General features: G+C 36.7%; 1 long non-coding RNA gene across 1 annotated transcript; it reads left to right on the plus strand.

The window, feature by feature from the left end:
- Positions 1-3,659: 3,659 nt before the first annotated feature.
- LOC148293964 (uncharacterized) lies at positions 3,660-5,191 on the plus strand. The gene is made up of 3 exons (XR_015836232.1): positions 3,660-4,414; positions 4,696-4,772; positions 4,921-5,191. It is a non-coding gene; the product is annotated as an uncharacterized LOC148293964 (long non-coding RNA).
- Positions 5,192-21,953: the final 16,762 nt, after the last annotated feature.

The raw sequence follows: 21,953 nt of genomic DNA on the forward strand, positions 1-21,953 counted from the left end.
CTATCATACCGCCAGTAACAGAGCGAGAACCTTTTATGGGCCTAAACTAATTTAGAAATAAATCCACAAGACCATTTTAGCTATGAGCCCAACTTCTTTAAACTTGGGCCAGAATTTAGTTTGCTGATAATGAATTTTTTATTTCAACAGTGACTTGTCCAACTTGGCATTTTTGTGCTGAAGTGGACTACACATGGATTAAAAATTAATTAAAAAAATTATTTTTTAAATTAATTAAAAAATTAAAATTAAAAATCTAAAAGAATAAAAACATAAAAATTAAAACAGTAACAACAAAAAAACCCACCCACCATTAATCCCAACCCCACCTTCACCTCTAGCCATCACCAAACCCAGCCACCGGAGTCATTACAGGCGATGTATGAAGACAGAAGTCTCCTGAACAAAGAAAACACCACGAAGTCTTCTCCTATAATTCTGCCATCACCAGATATTTCTCCATCTATCAAAGGAGATTGCTCTTGACAGAAGCAAACTCATATTCTTTCCTATATGCAGACCACTGTATTTATTCTAGAGATATTTACTTACTGTTATTAGCTTTGTACAAAGTCAACTCTTGTAATTATAAATTTGTGATGAATACAGAACAAACCTCAACGGGGTCATTCTTCAATCTAGTCTTCCTCTCAATCCTATCTCATTTTCTACAACATAAACGTGGCAATGATGGTGGTGCATAGACGAACCCACATCCACCCCCGCAAGCGCAACCCCTGCTTTCCCGACCCTCTCTCTCTCTCACACACACACATAAACAAGTCATAGCACCCACAATCTGTTGGCGTGCCATGGGTCCAGCCCATGATGGAGTAGCTGTCCAAACTCCCAAGAGTTATTAGCAAATGCATTTAACTTGGAGAAATGCAAATTGGTGGCTGGTGCATTGAAGATAAAACTGGGTAATTAATATTCCACATTAACGTATTTTTGGTGGTTGATATGCTCAAATGAATGAAGAGCATTAACGATGTGTTTACTAGTCCGTAATCAGAATTGAATTCCAATTACAAATGATTCTTGCATTTACGTCACTCAAATAAGAAGTGGGGCTCACACAAAATCAGGAATTCAACTCCTGATTTTGGAGGAATTGGACTCTTGAGTAGGACGTTATATTCTGAATGTTAGAGAACCAACCCATTGAGAATTTATTTTTCTACCCATTATATCCGCACACACTTTTCAAAATTCCAAATTAAAACGAAAAAAGAAGAATAATTCCAAAGGTTGTAACCAACAAGAATCTATTAAAAAAGACTTTTACATTTTTTTCCATTTTTTTAATTAAAAAATTGTATATAAAATAATTTATTTTTAGTCATTAAATTGGTTTCAATTCTAATTCAGGGGAATTTAGTAAACAACTTATATGGAATCAGTACAATTCCAACCCCGAATCCAAATAATTTAGTAAACAACTTCAATGGAATTTGGATTCTGACTTCTCCTCAATTCAATTCATCATCAATATTCCTCATCATCTGATTACGGATTAGTAAAGTACGAAAATTTCAAAAGGTTTCTACCATAAAGCAAGGTGCATGTACATTTCCCAATGGTATCGACGGTAGAATTGAATTACTACATTAAAGGCCAGTTTGGCATTGTTGTGATGTGAAAATAATTACTGTCAAATTTGCTGTGAGAGAAATCAGCTGTGAGAGAAAATAGTTTGGCATTTGATAAATTTTTTGTTGAAAGTGTTGTTGGTACAAGAATCAGTTTATGAGTGTTTGGTAAATTTGGTGTAAAAGTGTTGTGAGTTGTGTCTAATGACTAAAAAGGGTATACATTGAAATTATTTTTGTATTCAAGTGTTTGGTAAAAAGAAAAGCAATTTCATTTTCACTTTCACTTATATAGTTCTTGTGTTTAATATGTTTTCTAACCTTCACACCTAAAAATTATTTTAATCATAAAATAAATAAAGTATTATGTTAAAATTGTTAAATCATTGCAATATTTAAGTGCTATCAAGAATAAATAGTACATAAAATATAACCATGAACGAAAATTTCATTTCTTATGAATAATGTTAGAAATACAAGACTTTATAAACTAAAAAAAGGTGTAGTTCACTAGTAAAAGCACTTCCAGCAGTTTGTTTTGTCATGGCAAAAGGCCTTTTGGGCTACAAAAACCCACTCCACCAAGCAAATCCAGCCTGTACAGGAGGTGGGCTCCACCAAGACTGGGTAGGCTCAAAGGCAAGATCAGCCCAAACTATTGCCTAATGGTGCTGATGTCATCAAAGAAAAAAATTGGAAAACATTTAGAATTTTTTATTAATCCCATATGAATAGTAATTGCCCTTGGGTTGCCATAGCAATGTGTGGAAAAGCAAAAAAATAATTGTTAGGACAGATACTATTCATGAAAACAGTAACCGCCCTTACTTACCATTTCCCTTTGTCATGACAAATGAATGGAAGTGTTCTAAAAGCTGTTGCAGGTGGGTGAGTTGGGCTAACAATGGAGGATGGGTCAAGGTGGGGCTGGAATACGGAGAGGTGGCTAGGGTTGAGGCTGAGATGTGGATGGGGGTCGTGTTGGAGGCACAATGGGCTATGTCTTTTTTTTTTTATTTACATTTTTATTTATTTTGTTTTAAATTTATAATATTTATAAATTGTACTTTTAAATTTTTTTTTAATTATTTTAAAATGTAATTTGGTTTTTATTAGCTTTTTAAGTCCACATCAACATAAATATTGGCCTACGTTTGCCACAGTCATTTAAAAGTTTGGTACTAATTTGAACCTACTCCTAAAGTTTGGGTATTTTTTGAAGAATATTTAAATAAATAAAATAAGTTATAGTCTAAATTGCTTAATCTAATTTACAAGAAGAGATACTCGAATTTAAGTGCAATGAGGTAGCACACTGCCTTTATCAACTTGCCTAACCCGCCCCTTGAAGAAAGTTATTGATAAGTTTGAGTAGGGGTGTCAATTTCCGACTCGACCCGTTACACGACTCGAAACCCGCACGGGAAAAACACGACACGAACACGACCCATTAATAAATGGGTAATTTTCGGGTCAACCCACCACTGACCCATTTATAAACGGGTGGGTTTCGGGTCAACCCGCCAACCCGTTTAAATACCTGTTTTAACCCGTTTATTAAATGGGTCGTGTCATGGGTCGTGTCAACCCGTTTACTACCTGCCAACCCGCGAAAAAAATTAAAGAAATTGAACCTTCAGCACACCCAATGGGTTTCGAACCCTAGCCAATTCCACCCCTCTCCTTGCTCCTTATCCATCTTGGTGTGGATAACTTTGTGATTATATGTTACAACATTTGATATTTATAATATCTTTACAAATTGATGAGCACTTAATTATTATATTTTTATCCCTAAATTATATTTGTTAGTAATTATTCATTATTATTTGAGTTAATTATGTATCTAGGGTTTAGGGTTTAACGTTTTAATCCCTAAACCCTAAACCCTAACTCTAAACCCTAAACCCTAAACCCTAAACTCTAAACTCTAAATCCTAAACCCTAAACTCTAATCCCTAAACCCTAATCCCTAAACTCTAATCCCTAAACCCTAAACCCTAAACCCTAAACCCTAAACTCTAAACACTAAACTTTAATCCCTAAACCCTAAACCCAAAACTCTAAACCCTAATCCCTAAACCCTAAACCCTAAACCCTAAACCATAAACTCAAAACTCTAAACTCTAATCCCTAAATCCTAATCTCAAAAGAAATTTCGTATAACTTATAAAATTTGTATCATGTCACTTTTTTAGCAGAGGTGCAATATTGACTAAGTATGAAAAATGGTTTTTCGGAATAATCATTTTTCTCGAGATAATTTTTGGCGGTTTTTGTTCCTTACACATCAAATAAGAAAACTTGATTTTATGAGATTTAAGTATGAAGTATATATTGACTTGATGAGCCATCTTTTTTAGCCTAAATCGTATTTTGCACTAAAACCGATTTTTCATATTTTGATTTGGTGGGAATTTGATTTTCTAGTATTTTTATTTGAATCCAAATGGGGGGTACTTCCTTATTTACATTGTAAACTTAAGTAAATGGAGTAATATAAAAATAAATGAAAGTAAAATGACAAAGACATTTACTTAAATGTTGGAGATGAAAATAAGGTAATCTGTATATTACAAAACCCATTTACTTTGAACCCTAATAACCTACAGCACAATATATAATGTAAACATTCTCTCTCTCACATTCCAAAACCTAACCCTAACAGCCGTCAGCTCCTTTCTCTCTCTCTCCGTCTCTGCCTCCCATCTCTCAGTCTCCGTCTCTGCCTCCCATCCTCTGCATCTCTCAGTCTCCGTCTCTGCCTCCCAGAGAAGAAGAGCTAAGCCTGAGACTGCTTTCCTCTCGGGAAATAATTATGGGTATTTTTTTCCTATCTTTTTCTTTCGTTTCCCTATGTTTGGAAGATCTTTGTCTTTCAATTCCTGTTCATTTAGATTTCTTTATTTTCTTGTTCCGAAGTTTTCTGGGCTTTAAACTTTTCGATTTATTATTAGCTTATCAATCGATTGGGGGTTCTATCATCAAGGCTTTTTATTCTGTTGTTATTAATTAAAACAAGGATTCACGTGTTGTTTTTGTTTGTTGATTGTATATGTCTATTACAAAAGTATGTATTTCCTTCACCGTTTGCTTTCTTTAGAAGCAGCAGATTTGCTACAGAAGTTGTCATTAGATTCTCAAACCAAGATCCTGGAAATTCCTGAGCCAACTAAGAAGGTACCATACATTTCAAACTGCTAATTTTCTGGGAATCAAAGAAAATATGGTTATTTGCTGAATTTAAGTGGAACTTGAAAAGCATACTGAAACATTCAATTATTTAATCTGATATGTGGTTCTAAGGTTAGTTGCTTTTTCAATGCAGCCTTCTGTTAATCAATATGGGTCTATTGATTCTGGAAATGCTGCAAATGGTCAGATCCAATCAGAGCGCTCCGTGACCTGATTTCATGGATCCATCTCTATGCTATCTCCCGAATGCTTATCCGTCTGCGTATTACAATGGTGGCTGAATATTTGAGTTGGGAATGTGATGTTGTATTTTATGTTGTAATATAATCAAAGATTTTTTTGTTTATGTTTGATTTGGATTTTAGACTGACTTTGAAGTTTTTAATTTTATTGTCATTTTGGAATGTTTGATTTGGCAGAATATTTGAGATGGTTGTTAGAATTTAAATTTGAAGCAACCAGGTTTTTAAACAGGTCATTAAACAGGTAGGTTACCTGTTTATGACCTAACCCAAGCAAGTTAATAAACAGGTTATTAAACAGGTAGGTTACTTGTTTATGACCTAACCCAACCTGTTTAGTAAACAGGTCATAAACAGGTCGTGTCGTGTCAACCCGTTTATAAACAGGTTGGGTTTGGGTTTGCATTTCCTGACACGATTAATAAATGGGTCGTGTTTGGGTTGGGGTTTCTTGACACGTTTAAAAGTTTGACACGACACGAACCCGACACGACACGACCCATTGACAGCCCTAGCTGAGGTGCTTACCCACTCCCCCCTATGGCACGGGTTGGAACCATAGAGGAGACATCAAGAGAAACCCCATATGCATTACTTCCTCCTCCCCCATCCTATCGAAAAAAAAAAAAAAAAAAAAAAACCCAAAGGTTTTGGGGCATTTGGTATTTGACTTGAATTCAACATTTTAAACTCAAAAAATAGGAGTTCAAAACCATAAAAACTTGTTTGGTAGGTCCATTTTTGAAACCCCAAACTCAAAAATACCCCAATTTTAAAGACTACGTTTTATCAGCTTTTTTTCTTCTCCAACACCCAGCGTGCCTCTCTTCTTCCTCTCTCCTCCTCCTTCTCTCCCTCTCTCTCCATCTCACATATTTCAAATCGGATTGGCTTCGATTTTTCCTTTGCTTTTGTTAATTTCAATTTGGGAATCTAGGATTTCTGATTTTATGATATTTAATTTTTCTTTAGATCTTAAAAATAGTTTGGAGTTCAATACTAAACAAGTTTTTATATCTTAAAATAAGTATTTGAAAACTCATGTTTTTAAAATGAATCATGGTTTTTCAGTTCACTTTATTTGAATAGGATACCAAACGGACCTTTAGTATTTATAAGGTTTTGTTTTGTAAATCTTAGGCCCTAGTTCGCTTTCTGTATATGACCCAATTCTTTTTATAGTATTTTCGTTTGAAAGCTTTGTTTTAGAAGGCCTTATTACTGTAAATCTTAAGCCCTAGTTCGCTCTCTATTGTATATGACCCAATTTCTTTTACAACATTTTCGTTTGAAAGCTTTGTTTACGGCAAAGGGCTTGTAACTCAAGTGGTTAAGAGCATTTATCCTTGCACCCTGCACTCAATTTCCTAGGTTCGATTCCCCCCTCCATCAATATTACTTGTATATAAATAAATAAAAAACTAAGGCCTTATTGCTCATTTTGCACAAATCCTCTAAAATTTTGAAGAAGTCCTTGTATAAAATGTTCCTTGCGTGTAAGAGATAAATCACAATATGACACATGCAAAACTAACCCATTAAAATAAGAAAAGAAAAGTTTATACACACATATAAAAATGTGGTTTGAGTGCAAGGAGAAATGATTCCTAAGAGCCAAGTATTTTCCTTAATATAAAATCAAAGACTAATTTATGCATGGTTGCAACATGTGGTTGAAGTCTACATAAGTCTACATAAAAAAATGTCTCTTTTTTTGAAAACTAAAATACATTAAAATTTAGATCCCCTTAGGATCACTTTGGCCGACCCTTCATGCCCCCCAAGTCCACTTGGTTGGCCAATCTTAGACTTTGGCTGGGGCTCGATAAACATGACCACTTGCAATTATGGTCTCACAATGTCGAGCTTTTCTCTTACAATCATGTCTATCATTATTGCATCTCGGGTTATGCTCCGACTTTCTTTTTCACTAGATTGTAAGTCATTACATCCCAGGATGGTTGCCTTGGGTTGGACCATATTGCAATTTTCATTGGTGACCACCTTTTGGGTCTCATCCCCTTAGGTGGACTCATTTTCCTCAACCAATGTCAAGTTCTCAAAAGGAAGGTGGCCTTGAATATTCGATTTTAAGGTCGTCTCGCCCACCTCTTTCTCACTCTCACATTCTCTACCAACCTCATTTTCCTCTAGAGGAGTAGGTGGAACAGGTGGTCGAATTGCCACCACATGAGAATTTTTCTCTTGTGACTGAGAATCAAGGTTGAGGTTGAGAGTTTTCCCCTGAGGTTGAGAGTTTGCCCCTCGGCTTGTTGGCTAAGATTTTGCTCTTCGATCGCAAGTTGCGAGGAGATTTCACGCAAATGTTGGATCAAAAGTTCGTTGGAAACATAAAAACTATTTGCCATCTCCATAAATACATCATTGACTTTAGATGTTCCCTTTATCAAACCTTGATATTCTTTGTCCGTGCGGTCAACATATGGCCTTTCACCTATGCTAAGAACATTTTGGCCATTATAGTCATTAGAATGATACATTTGGTGGGAGCCATAACTCGGTTGATCATAAATATTGGCCGGATTATTTTGACCATATGGGTAAGTGTATTGCCCCCATGTCACTTGATTAGTTTGGCCACCAAAGCCATTTTGATCATTCGAACCATTTTGGTTCATAAGATCATACCTGCCAATATAGTTGCGCCCACCATATTGGCCACCAACTTGACTACTTGAGTTATATTGGTTGTTATACCCACCTTGATGGGTAAAATTGTATTGGCCATAGTGGTTGTGGTCACCATGTTGACCGATGGATTGGCTATTTGAGCCATAAGAATCATAGCCGTTGTAGTTCCTTGGCTGATAGGAATGTTGCCATTCCTTTCGGTAGCTCATATAGTACGAGTCTCACTAAGTGTGCCAAATTATGTTTCCCTCTTTTCGGCCGGGTAGACCGATTGAAGGAGTTTTTGGTCCTTCTTTAATTGAGTGCGAGGTGTGCCACCACCAAGCCACAAATTAGGTTTGAATGGAATGTGAGTAGATGATGCGTCCGAAATCTGACTTTAATCAAACGATTGTTCGCGGAGCAAGGAACCTCTTCACGACTTAGGTTCTTTCACTACTTTGGAGTCAAGGCTTTATGTGAGCAACCAAATGATGTGGAGTGGGTGGAGATGAAGATTGAAGGTGAAATGTAATGAAACGAAAAACATGTGCGTAAAGTAAAAGGTGCTTGAATTTAAATATAATTGAAAGATAAGTGCGGAAAGTAAAGTGCGTAAAATAAATAATTTAAAGACGAGTATGTAATTTAAAGTGCGTAAAATAAAGAATGTAAAGATGAGTGCGTAATGTAAATTGCATAAATTAAATAATTGACATGCGAGTGTGTAAAGTAAAGGGCAGAAAGTAAACTAGATTACGAAGAACAGTAAAGATAACATGAACTAAAGTTATTGTAATTAAAATAGAATTGAAAAACAAGAACAATAATGTAAAGGCATAATTGAAATCTACGGAAACTAGAGCGGAAAAAATAAGAACTAGGCTATGGCTACATTATGCTACTCCTATGATAGAAATTGAAGAGAATGTAAAATGACAAGTTGTGTGTTGTGTCGAGGGATCCCATGTTGGCCATAGTGGTTGTGGTCACCATGTTGGCCAATGGATTGGCTATTCGAGCAACAAGAATCATAACTGTTGTAGTTCATCGGCTGATAGGAATGTTGCCATTCCTTTCGGTCGCTCATATAGTGTGAGTCTCACTGGGCGTGCCAAATTATGTTTCCCTCTTTTCAGTCGAGGCGGCTGACGGAAGGAACTTTTGGTCATTCTTCTTTTGAGTGCAGGGCGTGCCACCACCAAGCCACAAATTTGGGCTTAAATGGAATGTGAGTAGATGGATATGTTGCGCTTCTAACTTATGATCAAGTGATTGATCGGCAAAGCAAGGAACCTCCTCTTGGCCTAGGTTCTTTCACTTCCTCGAGCTCGAGGATGGTTAAGCTTCGTATGGATGTTTTTGTGATTTTTAGGTTTTTAGGTGAAAAACATGCGATTAAATTAAATGTGCATTTAAACGTAAAGACGAGAATTAAAGTGCGATAAAATAGATCAAATCGATAAATAAAGCAAGAATGAAATAAAAGCGATAAGAACGATAAGAACAATAAACTAAATTAAACTTGAAATTAAACTTAATTAAAATGCGATAATAATGAAAAGTAAAGCAATTGAAATAGACTTGAATTTAAAAGATGAGGTAATGTAAATTGCAATAATTTAAACTTACACTAGGAAAGGAAGAACTCTCTACACTAGGTGCTTGAAAAGTAAAGTCCTAAATCTAGGAAAAGAAAAGTGTTAGGCGAAAAATAGGTTTGTCTGTCTGATGTTGTGTGTCTTCTACCTTCGTTTGGTGAGGTTTATATAGAGCGTTTGTTGGCCCATAGGCTGGCCATTGAATGGCCAAATGTCAACTCTTGTAAAATTCTTTCCTTTCGAGGCCCCCTAAATCCATGGGATTTCAATGGTAGAGATACTCTGATTTCTTGATTCTCTCTTGTTTTGGAATATTCTGAACTATCATCAATCTCCTTCATTTCTTTCCTTGTGAGGCATTCTCCGCGTGCATATATTCTTCCGGAAATCCTGGGCACGAATCCATGGCTTAGGCTTCGCCCTTTGGGCTCCTTGGAATTCTATGGGGCTGACCTTCTCCTGCCCGACCCCGATACTTCTCTAGCCTGGCCGCTACTCCTCAAGCCCTGCCGCAAATCCTTAAGGCCGGCCTCTCCTCAAGCCAGGCAGCTACTCAAGCCCGACCCCAACTCAAGCTCGGCCGCAACTCCTCAAGCCAAGATGTTACTTAAGCCCAGTCGCTCCTCAAGTCCGGTCGCTACTCAGGCACGACCGCAACTCCTCAAGCCCGGCCGCTACTCCTCAAGCCTGACCGCTATTAAAGCCCAGCCACAACTCTTTAAGCTCGGCCGTTACTCAAGCCCGTCCGCTCCTCCAGCCCTGTCGCTACTCCTCAAGCCCGATCGCAACTCCTCAAGCCCAGCCATTACTCAAGCCCGGTCGCTATTTCTCCAAAACTCCAACACCCGGCAGCCATTCTTCATAAGCCCGACTGTTGTTAGAATTATGTTAACTCGCAATTGTACGGGGCAATTAGTAGTATAGCAAGACAAGTACGAGGTCGTACCCACGAAGACTGAGAAGTTAAAACTAGTTATGTACTTAAATTACCAAATTCAAGAAAGTAGGAGGTTATGTCTAAAACAGAATTTAAAGCAAGAGTGGTTGTGATTGTTGAACAAAAGAAGCAAAATGAAATTGCAAACAAAAGCAAAGTAAGTAAGTGTAACAAAGAGTGGTTTTAAGAGCTGGAAAACAGATTTGGAGACTAGAGCATTCGAATCACCATAACAATTCAATTCTGGGTTATAAGGAGTCAAGTAACAAGTCTAATTCATATTCAAAGATTGATTCTAGCTAAAGTATGATTAGGCCATGGTGTCTGGTTCTAACCTTGTGTTCCTAATTCCCTAATTTGATCATCTGTTGTCTAACCTAAAATTAAGCATTAGGAACCCATTAAACATAGAAGAACAATTTAAACAACCAAGCATGTATCTAATCCCTGTTGTCGAACGTCCATACATACTCTTCCTATTCATAGTTCAATTCGAATTAAAGCATGGTGTCTACTCTTAATTCAAACCATACAAGTTCTAATGGTGATAAATCATTCAAACAAGCATATTAACTGATAAGCATAACGAATAAGAACATGAATCATGAATCCAACTTGAAACTCCAAACTTCAAACTTATGAACCCAGAATATTCATGTTAGGTTACATCGAAGCCCTAGTTATGAAATTAGCTGCTCATAATGGAAAAGAAACTTAGATAGAAATGAGAAAACATAAGGAATGCAATAAGAGTAGAAAAACCCATTTTCTGAAGTTCTTGTGGTGTCCAAGACTTCTTCAAGTGCTTCTCCACGTCTAATGCTTCTCAAAGAGCTTCCCCACGTCTAATGCTTCTCCAAGAGTTTCCCCACGTCTAGAATGATGTATGACAGCTAGTAGGTGATTTGGGATGAGTTTGGGTGAGTGGTGATGGCTGAGAAAGAGGAAATTCGTAGGGAAATGGAAGGGAGGCTTTCTGGAACTGTTTTGGTGATTTGGGGCAGTTTAGAGTATTGGGTTGATTGCTGGAGTGTTTGGGGTTGTGGGAATGTTTGAGGATGATTTCTGGATGTGTTGATGGAATCATGCAAGTCTGGAGAATGGTTGGAGTCTTCTCTATTTATAGGGCTAAGAGGGAGGAACATCATGATGAATTCCAACACCACCATTCCTCTTTTAATACAATCCATAACTCTCACTTCATCTTGTCTATGTTAGTGTGGTTGGAATCAATTCCATCCCATACTTATTTTGCTGCTGCACCTCAAGCTTTCTTCACATGGGTTTTCAAATGTGTTCAATTGTGGCTGCCTTTTGCTGCCAACCCATGTGGTTTTCTTTTGGTTGCTGGGGTGAGGCACATGGCTTAAAGGAGGTGACAAGGCTCAACAGCTGGCAGCTGCAATCTTGAGCATGGTGTGCATTTTGATGGGCCCACAGATTGGGCTTGGCTTCATCAATTGATACGTTTGAGCAGTCCATCTTGCAGTTTAGAATCTCCTCTTTCCAACCACATATTAATTGGGCCAATACAAGTTGGGAGGAGGAAGTTAAGGCCGAAACAAATTGCTAACTCAGTCTGCTCGTTTTTGCACCATTTTGCATCTTTTCCTATCCAAAGCCACCATTGCTACCTAAGGCCCAATGAACTGAATGATAAACAGAAAATGGATTAAAAGCACAAGTTTAACTCAATAACATAACCAAATCATAAGCTAGAGGGGTACAAAATGATATACAATTATGAACTGATCGCCGACCGTCATTCTTCATAAGCTCTGCAGCCATTCTTCACACCCGGAGTCAATTCTCACACATGGCAATTGATCGGTTCATAATTGTATATCATTTTGTACCCTTCTAGCTTATGATTTGGTTATGTTTTTTAGTTAAACTTGTGCTTTTAATCCTTTTTGTGTTTATCTTTCAGTTCATTGAGCTTTAGGTAATAATGATGGCTTTAGAGAGCATAATTCATGCAATTCAAGCATGTTAAGGCCTAATTTGGATGAATGGATGAAGAGCTTAAAGACAAACTCATTTTGGCTACAGCCCCCTGCCAGTCCAGTTCCGTAGGTCATATTGCAAGCTTTGTTTCAACAACCTACATAGCTCGAATGAGGCCACATTCTTCATGAAAGTTGTTCCAATTGGTGTGTCCTATAACATATCCAAAATTCAGCCCCATTGGATAAATCTAGAGTCCGTTACCTAGCAAACACAGAACCATGCTCAGGATGGATCTTATCAGCGCGGAAAATGAGTTAGCAATTTGTTTCGGCCTTAACTTCTTCCTCCGACCTTGGATTGGCCCAAATAACATATGGCTGGAACGAAGACATTCTGAAATTCAATTTAGAGTGCTTAAAGTCCTAATTTGATTAAGGAAAGCCCAAGTTGTAAGCCCTTGAAGTTGCTGGTCATGCTGACCTCAGCATGTGCTGGTTGGATGCTTGGTCATGGTGAGCTAGGTATGAGCTATCATTTCTGGTTGGAAGCTTGGTCATGGTGACATGAAGATGAGCTAGGGCTGCTGGTGGGATCTATTGGTGAAGTGCATCATCCAATTTAGATTTTCTAATACAAGTGCATCAACCATTTCAGATTTTATAAAACAAGTGTTGTATGCATTAGCCATATTGAATTCAGATTTTCACTTCCCCTAGGCCTATAAATAGGGAAGTTCTCTAAGCTTGTAAACACACCCCAAGGGGGGGAGCTCTCAAACACTTCTCTAGAGCTCCCTTCCCTTCTCTCCCTCAAATTCTCTTAGTTTTCCTTTCTAGTTCTCAATTTTAGTTTCCTTAATGTTTTCTTAGTTGTAATTTATTTTTCTTTGTTATGTAAATTCTTTTCTTAAGTTTTCAAGTTGAATTAGTTTCCAAGTTTCAATTATGGTTTTTGTTCTTATTCATTATGCTTATAAGTTAATATGCTAGTTTGAAAGATTGATCACCATTTAGGCTTGCATGTTAGCTATCTTGGTTTGAATTAAGAGTATACACCATGCTTTAATTCGAATTGAACTATGAATAGGAAGAGTATGTATGGACATTCGACAACAGGGATTAGATACATACTTGGTTGTTTAAAATGTTCTTCTATGCTTAATGGGTTCCTAATGCTTAATTTTAGGTTAGACAACAAATGATCAAATTAGGGAATTAGGAACACAAGGTTATGACCACACACCATGGCTTAATCATACTTTAGCTAGAATCAATCCATTAATCTAAATTGAACTTGGGAACTTATTTGCTTGAGTTACTTATTTCTTTCTTCCTTGTTTTATGTTCTTTGTTTTTGTTTCTATTTTGTGTAGGGAAACTAAATTGGATCATTCAATCACCAATCCCTGTGGAATCGACCTCGCACTTACATATGCTATACTACCAACGGTTCGTGCACTTGCGAGTATCACAAGTTGAGGATGCAGCTTAATCCATTTTGGTGGAGCTAAATCTACGCAACAAGTTTTTGGCGCCGTTGCCGGGGATTGGCAACATAGTTTGGTTCTATTTCTTTTCCCTACTTGTTTTATTTTTATTTTTCATTTTCATGTTTTTCTAGACAATTTCTTGTTTTAAAGTTAATGACGTTAATGGACCAGTTGTGTTTGTAGTCCAACAGAAAAGGACAATTGCCCAACAAGCAAGAGAACTGGGTTTAAGTCCCAGCTTACACAACCCATTGGTGCTTGTTGCTTTGAAGCATGGAATTGGATGTGTGTTGATTTTCCTTTTCATTTTAGTTTTTATTTCCTAATCATTTTAATTCCATTTCAAGTTTGTGTGGTTGTTTTAGCAATTTATGCCAGCTTAATAAAAATGGAGAGAGATGACAACCTCAATCATAAGAATGGGAAGTGTGGAGCAATGGGAGAAGTCGCGACCTCCAAGTGCATCCATGCTCGACCTAATCGCTTCAAGGGGGAGCATTTCAATCCTTTCTCTTCTTTGAATTCTGTTTATTTTCGTAGTTGTTTTTGCCTTTTGGTCTGCGTTGAGTTCTTTGTTTTTCTATGCTGAATCCAACCATATAAAGAACGTAAAATTTGGACTTACGGTTGGAAATTTATAGGCTAAAAACTGAACATAGGTCGAAGCTGAAAAACATAGAAACGAATCTGTCCAAATGGTGATAAACGGGTGATAGAAAGTGCTGTTTGTGATTTTCTTTGGTTTCTTGGTTTGTTTCTTTTAGTACAACAATTTATGTTGTTTGTTTGAATTTGTTTACAGTACTTAGTTCATTTTCGTTTATGGTTTGTTGTTTCATTTTATCTTAATTTATTTTTGTTTCTTATCTTAAAAAAAAATTAAAAAAGATTTTTTATATTAGCTGACTCGTGGTAACTCCAGTGAGCGTCTCCGTCAATACAGTGTCTAGGAGTTCTTTAGGCGACACCTTCGGTGTCTAAGAAGTTTGGGTTTTAAGTGGGACCTTTGTGACCCCTCCAACCTTCCCGGATCCCCTGGCTGTGTTTTCTGAGGCCCTTAACTGGTCATCCATGAGTTGCTTGTATATTTGTGTGTTTTTTTTCAAAAAAACAAAACAAAACAAAACAAAAATTAAAAAATTAAAAAATTAAAAAGTTAAAAAAAAAAATTGAAATTTGAGTTTTTATTTAATTTTCCTTGTAAATTGCAATTTGGAACTTCTTTGTTTTTTTTTTTTTCTTTGTGTGGTCAGTTAGTTGTAAATAATAATAAATTAAAAAAAAAATCAATTTGGAAGTTCTTTGTTTTCTTTTATGTTCTTTTTTTTGTTTTGTTAGGTTAGTTTATTTATTTACGTGGTGTGGTTAGTTAGTTTATTTCTGAGTGTTAAAAACACATTTTTATTTCATTTCAAACATTACAAACAAAGAAAACAAAAAAGTAAAACAAAAAAAAATAAAAAAAATAAAAAACAAAAAAAACATTCAAGTAAATTAAAAATAAAAACAACTTCTTCATCTTCATCTTCATCTTCATGGCATGCCTCTATTGTCTCTTACTTGCAGAATCTGCAGCAGCTCCACATGGTCCTCATTTTTTCTCTGCAGTGCTTCCGCGTGCTGATTGGCACAGTAGAGCCGCTTCTGCAAGTCCGCCACCATAGCCTTCAAGGAAGTTATTTCCTCGCTCATCGCGGCACACTCCCGTGTTCTCGCCAGCAATCGCATACCCAAATTGGTAGCCGAGACCGCATGGAGAACAGTTAAATTATTGGACTCCTCCACCGCTGCTTTGTCAGACCTCTGTGCCACATGCAGATGATCTGTCGGTGTGAGCTTGCTGCCAATCATGCCTCCAAGCAGCGCTGCTCTGTTCGGCATTGCCTCAGAAAAGTTCGGTATTACCTCAGCAAAGTTTGAAGCCGTACCGTGATGATATGTGGAGTTTGGGAAGACATGGTTTTGAGGAGCCCTTATCTGCGCATTCGGTGGTGCAAGGGACAGTTCAAGGCTAAGATCATCAAGGTGAGTGCATGAGGATGTCATTGTTTTGTTTTTGGATTTTTTGATGTTTTCTCTAAATTTGCAGGAAGAAATGCGGGGTGCTCTTCTACTTCACCGAGATGAGTTTAAATAGACTTATGCAGATGAGGGAGCCGAATGCACTTCGGATCTCGAGGGTGCTATCCTGTGCTCTTTTCTCTCGGATCCCTTCATTTCTGGCGCAAATTGCGAGCACGTTTTTTTTTAAAAGGGAGCATGTCTACACTTTCACTTACTTTTGCCTCCCTGTTTTCTGATGTTTGTGTTTTTGCTTTTTCAGTTTTTATTTTATTTTATTTTATTTTATTTTATTTTCAATTATTTTCTTCTTGTTTGACTGGTTTCTTAATAATGTAGTTGGAAGAAGAGACAAAATTAAAGATGCGTCTTGGACACCTGGTGCAAGAATCCCAACTCTTCTTTTAAATTATTGTTTGAATTGCGTGTTTATTTCAGTTTATTTATTTATTTATTTATTTTGTTTTTTATTTAATTAGGTAGTATAATTTAAAACTCATAGGATATTCTTTGAAGGAGCTAAAGTTTTGGTAACTCCAGTGAGCAACCGCAGTCTATACAGTGTCTAGGAGTTCTTTAAGGCGACACCTTCGGTGTCTAAGAAGTTAGGGTTTTAAGCGGGACCATTGTGACCCCTCCAACCTTCCCGGAACCCCTGGCTGTGTTTTCTGAGGCCCTTAACTGGTCATCCTTAAGTTTTTCTCTTAAAAGAAGAAGCAGTTATTTGTGTATTTACTTAACTAAAAATAAAAAATAAAAATAAAAAAAAATCTTGTTTGGGTCTTCGTGTTTTTGTTTGATTGTCGTTCTTTACATTTAGGGTCAATCGTTTCTTTGAGATAGCTAACGTTTTTATTTCCCAATTAAAGAAAAAAAAAACACACATACACTTTAAAATTAAATAATAAATAAAAACTGAAATCATTTCTTCTTGGCGCTCGGTGTCTCGACCATAGGAGCTTTGAGTTTGGCCCTCTGGCTGTCCTCTTCCGGGGCTTCACGCACAGCCTCTTGGGGCTCATCACTTGAGCTCCCAAAGATCGCAATCTTAGCTTGAGCGTAACTACTCTCGCGATCCGCTTGCTTGCGTTTACCCGGTCGGTCTAGGTCCTCCAATTGCTTTCTCATGTCGCGAGAGTACAACTCTACCATCTTTGATAGATTTTTATTCTCGTCTCGCAATACTTCTAGCTGGTGTCGATTCACCTCCACAATCCTTGACCTCTCCCTTTTCAAGCTTTTTATAGCACTCTGACAGTCTTCAACCAAACTTCGCTCCGCCGCCAACTGAGCTTTAAGCACCTCTACCTCATGGGACTTCGCAAGTAGGCGATGACCCAAACTTGCGACACATGCTGTACTCTGCACGCTCAGTGCCAGGGCATCACTCGTGACCCGGTTGTCATCCCTTGTCCCGAACACACGTATATCTTTGGGAGTCACTAAATTTCTGCAAACTCCAATGGCAACATCGTTGTCCAGGAGTATTGAGTCATTGACAGTCACAGGCCCCCGTGCGGAGGCAAAGTAGGGCATCCATACTGGTGCTACTGCTTGGCCTCGTGTCTGAGTCGGTGGAGCTAGGTTGAGATCTAACGAAAAGGGGTAGGAAGAAGCCATTTGATTTCTCACTTTTTTTTTTTTTCTTGCTTCTTTTCTCTTTTGTGTTTCTGAGTTTGTGTGTTTTTTGTTTTTTGTTTTTTTTCCCTTCTTTTTCCTTCTTATAGATGTAGTCTTTGACAAACAAACCCTAGCCGTTGCAGCGTCTAAGCGTTTTCTGAATATCCAGCGTTCCTCGAGTCCCACAACCTTCTCACTTTCCAACCGTTTCCAACACATTTGTCACGACTTGCTTTGTCTGAACGGACGCGTTCAGCAAAATTGTCGCGCCTTTCCATGAGCCCGTAATTTTCGCTTGTGGATCTGCGGCGCCTCTATGCGTCGACACGTGGCTCCTGCTTTCTGCCCGTGACTATCCATGAAACGACATCAGGGACCACATTCCCTCTTTTTAGAAATCCCGCTTTGCGCTCATAATTCACGTTTTATCTTTTTAAGAAAAAAATTAAATTTAAACGTGTGGGCTTCAGATTTCATGTTGGGTCGGGTTTTACCGTTGTTGGGTTAATTTCATTTTGGGTTGGGCTTTCAATTGTTTGGGTTTCAGTTTGTGTAAGACTATCTGTTAGGGCTTACTGTTTTGAGTGTTTTACTGTTTCGTGTTTTTTTATTTATTTATTTTATTTTATTTTATTTGATTGTTTGTTTTGTAATTTTTATTTTGTAATTGTTTTATTTTATTTTTGTATGTTTTGTGATTTTTATTTGCTTTAATACCCTTCATTTGTTGTTATGACATTGGTTGTGGCTAATTTTTAAACATTGAGGACAATGTTCATTTCTAGGTTTGGGGGTATTGGAGTTTAGCAAGTAAATTTGGTTTTTCTTAAAATTAAAAAAAAAAATAATTGAAAAAAAAAAAAAATTATTTATTTTTTTTGCTTGTTTTTATTTTAAGTATTGTTTTGTTTTGTTTTTGTTTTGAGTCACTTTCCGAACACTTATGATGAGATAGTGATAAATGTTTGCATGACTTAAATAAAAATTGGATTTCATTTTATTTTAGTGTTTTTTTTTCTTTATTAAAAAATAAAAAAAAAATTTGGCATTGTTCTAGCATGATATGTTCGAAACCTTCTTTGCACTTGCCATTTGTTTCATAATTCTCCAATTAAAGGATTTGCATGACCCAAAGAATTGTATCAAGCATAAATTAGACTTATATAACCATATAAAGTGAGCTTTTGAGCCTTGTACTTCAATTCATGAGTGTTATATACATACTCTTATTTTCTTGTCATCAAAGTTGTTGTTTGATCTCATTATTTATTGATTTGGTTGAACACTTAAAAGTCATTCATTCTTATGCAATTTGACTTCACGACATTTAAGAAGTGATATTAAGGCCCTCTTTGGATCGTTTGTGCCTTTCAAGCTAACCTTATGCATGCTTAAGCATGATTTTCCATTGTTAACCATTTTGAGCCTACATGTAAACCTTTTCTTTCATTTACCAATTTTATTTCCTCGCCTTAGCCCGAAAAACAAATATTTACCTTTCTAAGGAACTCATAGGGAATGGGTGTTACATTTCGAAAAAAAAAAAAAAAAATCACACAATTGGTGAAAGAAAAGAGAAAAGTTGTAATTAAGTGGTGGTTGAATGAAATTTCATTTTTGGGCCTTCAAAATAAATTGGTGGTTGTTCAGGAAAGGAGTGAATCAATGTAAATGAAGGGTATAAGGAGTTTTGATCAGGTAAAAGAAAAAAATCTAATCGTGATGATTCGAAGTCTTGTAAACAATTATTTTATGCTCTTGCATTGCGAATTCCTTGGACTTTGTATTATCCATATCCTTCATTTCTTACTCACCTTACACCCTTGGCCCCATTACAACCCATGTTAAAGACCTAAATTGATCTTAAATGTCATGTGGTTAAATTGCATTCATTTTTCTACTTTTAAGTGTTTGACATCCTTCTTGAGATCATATTAATGCAAGTTCTTCATATTTCTATTGCGAGTTAAGTCCCTTATGGTTTAACTCTATTCTCATGTTTATAACTGAGTGTGCATTATAGCCCTCTTCTGAGTGATTCATTTGTGAGAGGACAACTTTGGTGAGATTTGAAGTTGAACTTATGCTTTGTATGATTTTTGAAATTGTGTGAAAACTAAGATTGGGGAATTTGTTGCATTTGGCTATCACACTACTACACTTTGAGCATATTGTGTTTAGAACTTTGCCGCTTTGTAAATAATGTCTAAAAATTGAGCTTTTATTGTTAAAACGTTTAAGTCATGTGCATGAGTCATTTCTCTTCAGAAAATGTTCGGAAAAATTGTTTTAAGTTCTTTGTGTTTTTGTGTTTGTTTTTGTTTTTGGTTTTGTTTAAGGACTAACAATCTTTAAGTTTTCTAATTACTTTGTTTTACAGAGTCCGTAAAACGTTTGTGGGTATCGTATCTGTTAAACCCTCAGGAGACACAACTCCTCCTACTAGGGATGCCTAGAGGTTTAAAGGCTTGTTGCATATGCTAAATGCAATCGAGTTACCTACGAAAGTGGTTTAGTTAACTTCTAGTTTTGTTTTTAACTTTGTTTTGTGTTGTTTTGCTCGAGGACTAGCAAAATCTAGGTTTGGGGGTATTTGATCGGTTCATAATTGTATATTATTTCTTACCCTTCTAGCTTATGATTTGGTTATGTTTTTGAGTTAAACTTGTGCTTTTAATCCTTTTTGTGTTTATCTTTCAGTTAATTGAGCTTTAGGTAACAATGATGGCTTTGGAGAACATAATTCATGCAATTCAAGCATGTTAAGGCCTAATTTGGATGAATTGATGAAGAGCTTAAAGACAAATTCATTATGGCTACAGCCCCCTGCCAGTCCAGTTCCGTAGGTCATATTGCAAGCTTTGTTTCAGCAACCTACATAGCTCGGATGAGGCCACATTCTTCATGAAGGTTGCTCCAATTGGTGTGTACTATAACATATCCAAAATTCAGCCCCATTGGATAAATCTGGAGTCCGTTACCTAGCAAACACAGAACCATGCTCAGGATGGATCTTATCAGCGCGGAAAATGAGTTAGCAATTTGTTTCGGCCTTAACTTCTTCCTCCGACCTTTGATTGGCCCAAATAACATATGGCTGGAAAGAAGACATTCTGAACTTCAATTTAGAGTGCTTAAAGTCCTAATTTGATTAAGAGAAGCCCAAGTTGTAAGCCCTTGAAGTTGCTGGTCATGCTGACCTCAGCATGTGCTGGTTGGATGCTTGGTCATGGTGAGCTAGGTATGAGCTATCATTTCTGGTTGGAAGCTTGGTCATGGTGACATGAAGATGAGCTAGGGCTGCTGGTGGGATTTAGTGGTGAAGTGCATCAACCAATTCAAGATTTTCTAATACAAGTGCATCAACCATTTCAGATTTTATAATTCAAGTGTTGTATGCATTTGTCTTATTGAATTCTGATTTTCACTTCCCCTAGGCCTATAAATAGGGAAGTTCTCTAAGCTTGTAATAACACCCCAAGGGGGGGAGCTCTCAAGCACTTCTCTAGAGCTCCCTTCCCTTCTCTCCCTCAAATTCTCTTAGTTTCCCTTTGTAGTTCTCAATTGTTGTAATAAGATCATTCTATTAAATTTTCTTTGTACTAAATATCAAACACTTTTCCTTTCTCTTCTTCTAAATTCTTCAAATACTTTCTTCTCCAAACACTTCCCAAACACTTCTCCCATTTCCTTCATCAAATTCTCTAAAGCTTTCAAACACATTTTCTTCCAAAATCCTCAAAGTTCTCAAACATCTCTCTACTTCCCTTCTCTTCCAAAAGTCTCCATGTCTCAAACACTTCACAAACACATTTCTCTTCCTTCCCTAAGTTCTCAAATTCTCCAAGTTCACAAACATCCTCCAAGTTCTCAACCACTCTCTTCCAAATTCTCAAAGTTCCTAAACACTCTCTTCCAAAATCCACAAAGCTCTCAAAACACCTCTCTACTTTCTTTTCCAAATTCTCAAAGTTCCTAAACACTCTCTTCCAAAATCCACAAAGCTCTCAAAACACCTCTCTACTTTCTTCTCCAAATCCTCCAAGTTCTCAAACACTCTCTTCTCCCTCCTCAAAGTTCTCAAACACTTCCTTTCTTCCTCAAAGTTCTCTTAGTTTCCTTAATGTTTTCTTAGTTGTAATTTATTTTTCTTTGTTATGTAAATTCTTTTCTTAAGTTTTCAAGTTGAATTAGTTTCCAAGTTTCAATTATGGTTTTTGTTCTTATTCATTATGCTTATAAGTTAATATGCTAGTTTGAAAGATTGATCACCATTTAGGCTTGCATGTTAGCTATCTTGGTTTGAATTAAGAGTATACACCATGCTTTAATTCGAATTGAACTATGCATAGGAAGAGTATGTATGGACATTCGACAACAGGGATTAGATACATACTTGGTTGTTTAAAATGTTCTTCTATGCTTAATGGGTTCCTAATGCTTAATTTTAGGTTAGACAACAAATGATCAAATTAGGGAATTAGGAACACAAGGTTATGACCACACACCATGGCTTAATCATACTTTAGCTAGAATCAATCCATTAATCTAAATTGAACTTGGGAACTTATTTGCTTGAGTTACTTATTTCTTTCTTCCTTGTTTTATGTTCTTTGTTTTTGTTTCTATTTTGTG

The sequence above is a fragment of the Prunus avium genome, chromosome 6 (assembly GCF_965620075.1).
Source record: "Prunus avium chromosome 6, drPruAviu1.hap1.1, whole genome shotgun sequence".
Taxonomy (NCBI): Eukaryota; Viridiplantae; Streptophyta; class Magnoliopsida; order Rosales; family Rosaceae; genus Prunus; species Prunus avium.